Below are 7,604 nucleotides of genomic sequence, written 5' to 3'. Positions count from 1 at the left end.
GGCAGTCCCTTGCCCCACTTTGGGACAAATACCTCTTCCTTCCTCTCCCTTGTCCACTTCCCCTTTTCCCTCATTCTCTATCTCCTATCTTTGTTTCTTAGTCTCTGACATTTGTCCCCCCACCCCCACCCCTGGGCAAATAAATCTTTGTGTTGAGAACTTGGTCTTGGGGGATTCTGAGCAGACAGTGTTCGCTTACGTGCATGCTCTCTGTTGGGAGTTAGGAGGTACTAGCTTTTTTTCTCTCTCTCTCTTTCCTTTTTTTCTGTTTTCTTGACCTATTTGAATGTAAATTGCAGACATTATGGCATTTTATCCCTAAGCCAATTGTCTTCAGAGTTCTTCTTCTAGCTTTAGAAAACCCAGAATCCAGTAAGTGCCACATAGACATTCTTATAAGAAGTCTCCTTTTGTGGAGAGATGGGTTTCAAGAGAGACTTTGTCTGTGCAGTCCTGGCTGTCCTGGAACTAACTTTGTCGACTAGACTGGCCTACAGAGATTAACCACCTCTGCCCTCCAGGTTCTGGGACTAAAGGTGTGGGTGACCATCACCCAGCCTTGTAGTGACTTTTAATATCTCCCATATAAATAGGTACTGCTGGAGAGATGGCTTAGTGGCCAAGAACACTTGATGCTCTGGCAAAGGAGCCAGGTTTGATTTCCAACCCCCACACAAGGGGCTCACTCCATCTGTAACTCTCGTTCCAGGGGTTCTGACACCTTCTGGCCTCCACAGGTTCCTGCATGTATGTGTTATACATACAGAGAAGCAAGTAAGCATACATACACATAAGTAAAAGTAAGTTAAAAAATTAAATCTATCCATAAATATTCTGATTCTTCCATAGAAAGATGGCTCTGCACCTTAAAAGTGGGCTGTCCTTAGTTAAGGCAAAGCAACAGCGAATGCCTTCTAGACTAAGTCACAAGAAGCACTGTGGCTTTCTCCTGGTTTCGCCTCAGAAAGATGAAATAAAATAGTGTCTATCGTTGCTTTAAATCCTGGAGCACAGATGCCTCTTTGTTATGCTAAAGCCCGGGCTCCTACTTTAGATTGCAGTTATCTAGGTAGAAAAAGTACTGGGTGCATATAACTTTCTGAACAGCATAGCTTCACAGCATACTACACTACAGAGTAGTGATTTTTCTTTCCCTTATGATGGTAGGCTGCTTAAAGGCTGCTACTACTTGCAGCCACTGGCCAACATCTTAGGGGACTGTATTTTCTATCACTAGGCTGGCCCTTAGGTTTGTGGCTGAGAAAAAAATGAGTTACTTTGCTAAAACAGGGCTGGAATAGCCACGTGTGAATGCAGTGCTCTCCCATGATCACATTCTACAACGTGAGTAGCTTTTGGTGAGAGAAGACATGGAAACAGGCACAGAGGTAAGGACGGGGAGGGGGCCGGTGTCCCACCAGGACTCCAGAGCTGCATTCCATCTCTTTCCCATCTTGAGGTTCAGATATTTTATTCTGAGACAAGATCTTATTATGTATCCCAGGCTAGCCTTGAACTCATGATCCTTCGGTCTCAACCTCAGTGTCTGTGTGCTGGGAATACAGGTGTGAACCACCAAGTCCAGCTCCAGTTCCTTTCTCAAAGTTCAGTTCTAGTAGCTAGCTTCCTTAAGACAAGTGTTCCTTTCAAGCTTAAGACTGTCATTAGCTTTCCATCCTTACAACTCAAAAGTCTCAATATGTATTCCATGGAAGAGTTAGGGGAAGGACTGAAGGGGATTGCAACTCCATAGGAAGAACAGTATCAACTAACCAGAGCTCCCAGAGCTCCCAGGCACTAAACCACCAACCAAAGAGTACATAAGGAGGGGACCAGGACTTCAGATACATATGTATGTAGCAGAGGATAGCCTTATTTGGCACCAATGGGAGGGTCCAGTGTATCCCATGTGAATATGGCCACCTTACCAAATGTCTGCCATTTGGAGACTTGAGGTAACAGGAGTGTGTTCACTCACAGTTCTGAAGATAGAGACTGCAGTGTATCTTCGGGAGGATTCTCCCCTGTATCTTCCTGCTTCTGGGGCTGCACGTGTTCCTTGACTGTAACTGCATCACTGCAGTTTCTGTTCCATCTGCATGAGGGCTTTTCTTTGTGTGAGTCTTCTCTGTTGCCTCCTTTTTTTTTTTTAATTTTTAAAAATAATTTTGTTTGTTTACATTTCAAATGATATCCCCCTTCTTGGTTACCCCTCCACCAACCCTTCCATTTCATTCCCCTTTTCCCTGTCCCCTCTATGAGGGTGCTCCTCCACCCATACACCCATTCTCATCTCACCCCTCTAGCATCCACCTATGATGGGGCATCAAGCCTCCACAGGACCAAGGACTTCCCCTCCCAGTGGTGCCAAATAAGGCCATCTTCTGCTACATATGTATCTGGAGTCCTGGTTCCCTCCATGTATACTCTTTGGATGGTGGTTTAGTCCCTGGGAGCTCTGGGTGGTCCAGTTAGTTGATATTGTTCTTCCTATGGGGTTGCAATTCCCTTCAGCTCCTTCAGTCCTTCCCCTAGCTCTTCCACTGGGGCCCCCAGGCTCAGTCCGATGGTTGGCTGTTTCTGCATCTGGTGCTGGTAGAACCTTTCAGGGAGTAACCATATTGGGCTCCTGTCAGCAAGCACTTCTTGGCATCAGCAACAGTGTCTGGGTTTGGTGTCTGCAGATGGGATGGATCCCTAGGTGGGGCAGTCTCTGGATGGCCTTTCCTTCAGTCTCTGTTCCATTTTTTGTCCCTTTGAACAGGAACATTTCTGGGTTAAATTTTTTGAGATATGTGGGTGGCCTCATCCCTCAATTGAGGGTCCTGCCTACCTACTGGAGGTGGTCTCTACAGGTTCTAGCTCCCCTTTGCTAGGTATTTCAGCTAAAGTCATTGCCATTGACTCCTGGGAGCCTCTCGCTTCCCTGGAGTCTGGGACTTTCTAGTGGCTACCTCCAGTTCTCCGTGCCCCAGTGTGAGAGGAGTCTATTCAATTTCCTGATTCTCTGTACTTCTCCCTTCCAATACCTGTTCCTGACCCCCTTTTTTTTCTCCCTCTTCCATCTCCATCTCAGGTCCCTCCCTCTCTCTAGCTCATCTCTTGCAATGACACATTGAATTTAAGCCCAAAACATTTGTCCAAAAAGATCTTAGCTTGAGATCCTTGATTACATCTGTAAAAAGATTACATAGATTCTACATGTTAGGACTTGGCCCGTGTCCTATAGGCTCCTCACCAGGCCTTGGCCAGTAGAATGACTTCATCAATGGATGGATGGATGGATGCATGTGTGGCATCCAGTTTTCACTCACATCGAATTTTAAACAAAAGTTACCTGCAGGGGCTGGTGAGATGGCTCAGTGGGTAAGAGCACCCGACTGCTCTTCCGAAGGTCCAGAGTTCAAATCCCAGCAACCACATGGTGGCTCACAACCATCCGTAACGAGATCTGACACCCTCTTCTGGAGAGTCTGAAGACAGCTACAGTGTACTTTACATATATTAATAAAATAAATCTTTTAAAAAAAAAAAAAGTTACCTGCAGTCTGACAAAGTGAGAGAATGGAAGATACCAATAAGCTTAACCTTCTTCCATGTTGAGGGGCATGAGTGTTTCTTATGTTCAGACCACTATCAAAGCAGGAAGTATATAAGGACTTTAGATGTGAGCCACATGGCTTACCCTCTGTAAGTCACAGGAGCATCAGTGTTGAGGACGGTACTCCACAGGCTTTTCAGACAGCAAGAAGACCCCTTCTCTATCTCTAAGTACCAGTATTCATACATGCTCCAAGTGCTGAATGATGGGAGAAAGTGAGCTACCATTCCTTGGAGGCAGGTATCTCTCAGTTGAGAATACTTATCTCTAGTGAAATCTTAAAAGAATTAAACCATAATCTTACTGGAATTCTGTTTAGTGGGATATATACATACTTTATGTTCTTTAGATAGTTAAAGCATGCTTAGTCTATAGGAAAATCAGGTATTTAATACCAATTTAAAGTATAGCTTCCTAGTGGTTTTACCCTTGTGATTTAAGGATGAAGTTTTATAAATTTAAAGCTTATTGTAGTACTTAACAGAGAACTTGAGTTGTTCACCCTTTTATTTTGTTTGTTTGTTTGTTTTTCTGAGACAGGGTTTCTCTGCATAGCCCTGGATGTCCTAGAACTCACTTTGTAGACCAGGCTGGCCTCGAACTCAGAAATCCGCCTGCCTCTGCCTTCCGAGTGCTGGGACTAAAGGTGTGCGCCACCACACCTGGTATGTTCACCCTTTTAATGTTCTAGATTTCTCATAGTTATTAGAGTTCGGGAATGCTTATTAGTATATTTCTGCCAAAGCAAAGTGCAGGAATATTTTGTTGTTAATTATAATGATTCATATAGTTTAAAAGAAGACTGCACACACATTGACTCTGGAGAATACGTCATTCATAGAAGAGAATAAGCAGGTTTTGTTTGGTTGCTCTGATCCACAAAGGCTTCCAGGGTTTTGTGGAAAGGGCAAACCTTGGACTAAGGATTGCCGGTCCAAGAGAAACATACGAGGTAAGCTCTTGCTATTGGGAAATGAACCAAGGGGCCTGTCAGCTTAAGCACAATATGAGCAAACAATATGAGCCGTTTGCCTTTGGTCAGCCAAAGAAAACCCAGCAGGCAAGAAAATCAAAACTAAGTATTAATGCTCTTATACATGCTACAGAAGGAAGTGCAGCTTTGCATCTGGCCACAGATACCCCTCTTCATTATCGCCAAAAGTTGAATGTTAAAAGTTAACCACTGGTGTGTGTGGTCCTTTACCTTTGTGGGGAGTAGAAATAATCTTGGGAAGAAGTGGATCAACTTCTCAAGGATTTATTAAGCATCCAGGTATAATAGATGGGGATGATAAGGAAGAAATAAAAACCATGGCATATGTGAGAAAGGAGATGCAAATTGATGCAGAGGGTAGAATTGTTCAACTGTTGTTTCCTTACATCAGGGGTAAGGCTACTCCTGTAGGAAGAACAGGGGCTTTTGGGAAATGTGTGTTCTGGCAAACAGTGGTTAATGATCAGAGACCCAAATTAATGTTACAAATGAATGGTGTTGACATAGAACATTTGGTGGGTACTGGAGGTGATGTTAGTATACTTTCCCAAAAGTCTCAGAATCTGGACTGCAAAAGGCTTACACACAATTTACAGGGGTTGATAAATTATCAGGAATAAGACAGAGTGCCTGATGGACTAGCTGCGCGGAACCAGAAATGCAAACAGGGAAGTTAAGACCTTATGAAGCTGACATACCCATAAATCTGTGGGGAAGAGATCTTTTACAATAATGAGGTTCTCAAATTACTATTCCCAGAATTCCAAAGACAGCAAATGATGAATTGGGGGAGATTTGGTAGATGCTCCTGGGGAAGTTATTGATATCAGTGATCAAGAACAAATCACAAGCTGTGCCCATTGTCCAAACACAGGACATCACAGGAACTGAGTTTCCAAATTTATAAAAAGGGGTCACTTCTGTGCACCTGTGAAAAATGACGCACCTCTTGTCTCTTCCTCTTCCTGTAAAGACAGTAGTCCTGGTGTAGGAAGGCTCCAGCCTGTGACCTCATTTTGCCTTCATCCATCAAGGCTCTACCTTCAAATTCAAGCTCAGTGAAGCACTTCAACATTTGAGGTCAGAGGAGAGGCACAATCCAAACATAGTTCTAGCTACCTGTCCTATTGAACAGCAAGTACAAGCCAAACAAGCCCCATCCTCCCCAACTTGCTTTTTGGTCATTGTGTTTTGTCACAGCAACAGAAACCCTAACTAGGACAAGTTGGTACCAGGATTGTGGGATATTGCTGTGCCAGGTGTGACCATGTTTTGGGGTGGATTGTGGAAGGACTTTGGAACTATGGGCTAGAAAAGCCATTGAGTGTTGACAGTTCAGTGGAAGGTTCTATAGAAGCATTCTTACCTCAAGATAAGAATGTTGAGTAGGCTGGAGAGATGGCTGGGTCGTTAAGACTGTTCTTCCAGAGGTCTTGAGTTCAATTCCCAGCATCCACATGCCAGCTTACTACCTGTGTATAACGGTAGTCCCATGTGATCCAGTGCCTTCTTCTGTTATGCAAATGTACATGCAGACAAAATCTCCATATGTATATATATGTAAATCTTAAAAAAAAAAAAAACAAAGCTGTTGAGAGCAGTGCAAAAGATGGAGGCCTGGCTTATGGAGTTCAGAAGGAAGTGTAAAGACTCTATTAGGACAGTTTTCTATTTTGAAATGAGATTTTGTCATTCTGGTGAGCTGGGACTGAAGATTTGGCTGTGATTAACAAGAGACCAACAACCTTAAAGTGAAACATATGTGCTATGAGAAAAATTGATACTGGTTAGCTGGAGCTAAGAAATAATCGGTGATTGAGAAGAGACCAGTATCACTATGGTGAAATCTTCTGGATAGTGTTTGTTCTGGGTCAGCACACACAAGCTGTGCCCCAGAAGTGGCTGAGGTTGTATCTCAGGTTGGCAGTTTCCTTGCTAGTATAACAGTCACTCAAGTGGTACTGAGTTTGAAGGCACGAGGGGTCATGGAGAACAGCTGAGGCCAGGAGAGGTCATTGGTGACAGTTGCAACCTAGTTGCAGCAAAAGACTCTAGCATTTTGAAAATGCCAGTAACCATGGGATAAACAGGGGCAGTGGAGTAGAATCAGAGTGTGGAAGACAAGCTGTGTGTGTTACAGAGAGCAGAGCTGAAGAAGTGACTCAAGCAACTGGGAGGAGCCCAGAAGATGGTGAGTGGATCCCAGACCATTGGACATTATTTATACTGTTGGAGCTTGATTTTTTCTTGGTTCAGGTTGTGACTATGCCCTCTTTCACTTTTTTTTTCTTCTTCGAGACAGGGTTTCTCTGTATAGCCTTGGCTCTCCTGGAACTCACTTTGTAGACCAGGCTGGCCTCAAACTCAGAAATCCGCGTGCTTCTGCCTCCCAAGTGCTCCTCTTTCACTCTTGAAGGAGGTATTTCATTTATTTCTGATTTTTTTTATAGAAGCCAACAGCTAAAATACTTTGAATTTTTAAAAGAGATTATGAGCTTTTAGAGAGATTGGCTACTTTAAAGGGACTGAAATTTTAATGTGTTTTGAATTGGTAAAGATTGTCTGGGACTTTTAAAGTTATTTATGTTTTTAATGTGAGATCTTGGGGATGAATAAGAAAGGAAGGCTTAAGGCTTAATAGTGATATATTTGTGTATTAAGTCGACAAAGGATCCGTTGTACTGGCTAGTCTTGTGTCAACCGAACACAAACTAGAGTCATCAGAGAGGAAGAAACCTCCCTTAAGGAAATACCTCCATTAGATCCAGCTGTAAGGCATTTTCTCAATTAGAGATTAGTGGGGGAGCCCCATCGTGGTGGTGCCATGCCTGGGCTGGTAGTTTTGGGTTCTGTAAGAGATCAGGTTGAGCAAGCCGTGAGGAGCAAGCCAGTATGCAGCAGTCTTTGCTAGCTTCTGCATCAGCTGGTTCCAGTTTCCTGCCCTGCTTGACTTCCTGTCCCGACTTCCTTTGGAAAGTGTACGCTGAATAAACCCTTTTCTCCCTGCCC

This window comes from Mus musculus, chromosome 15 (assembly GCF_000001635.26).
Source record: "Mus musculus strain C57BL/6J chromosome 15, GRCm38.p6 C57BL/6J".
NCBI classification, from domain to species: Eukaryota; Metazoa; Chordata; class Mammalia; order Rodentia; family Muridae; genus Mus; species Mus musculus.
The sequence above is the reverse complement of the archived record's forward strand: the minus strand, read 5'-3'. Positions refer to the sequence as shown.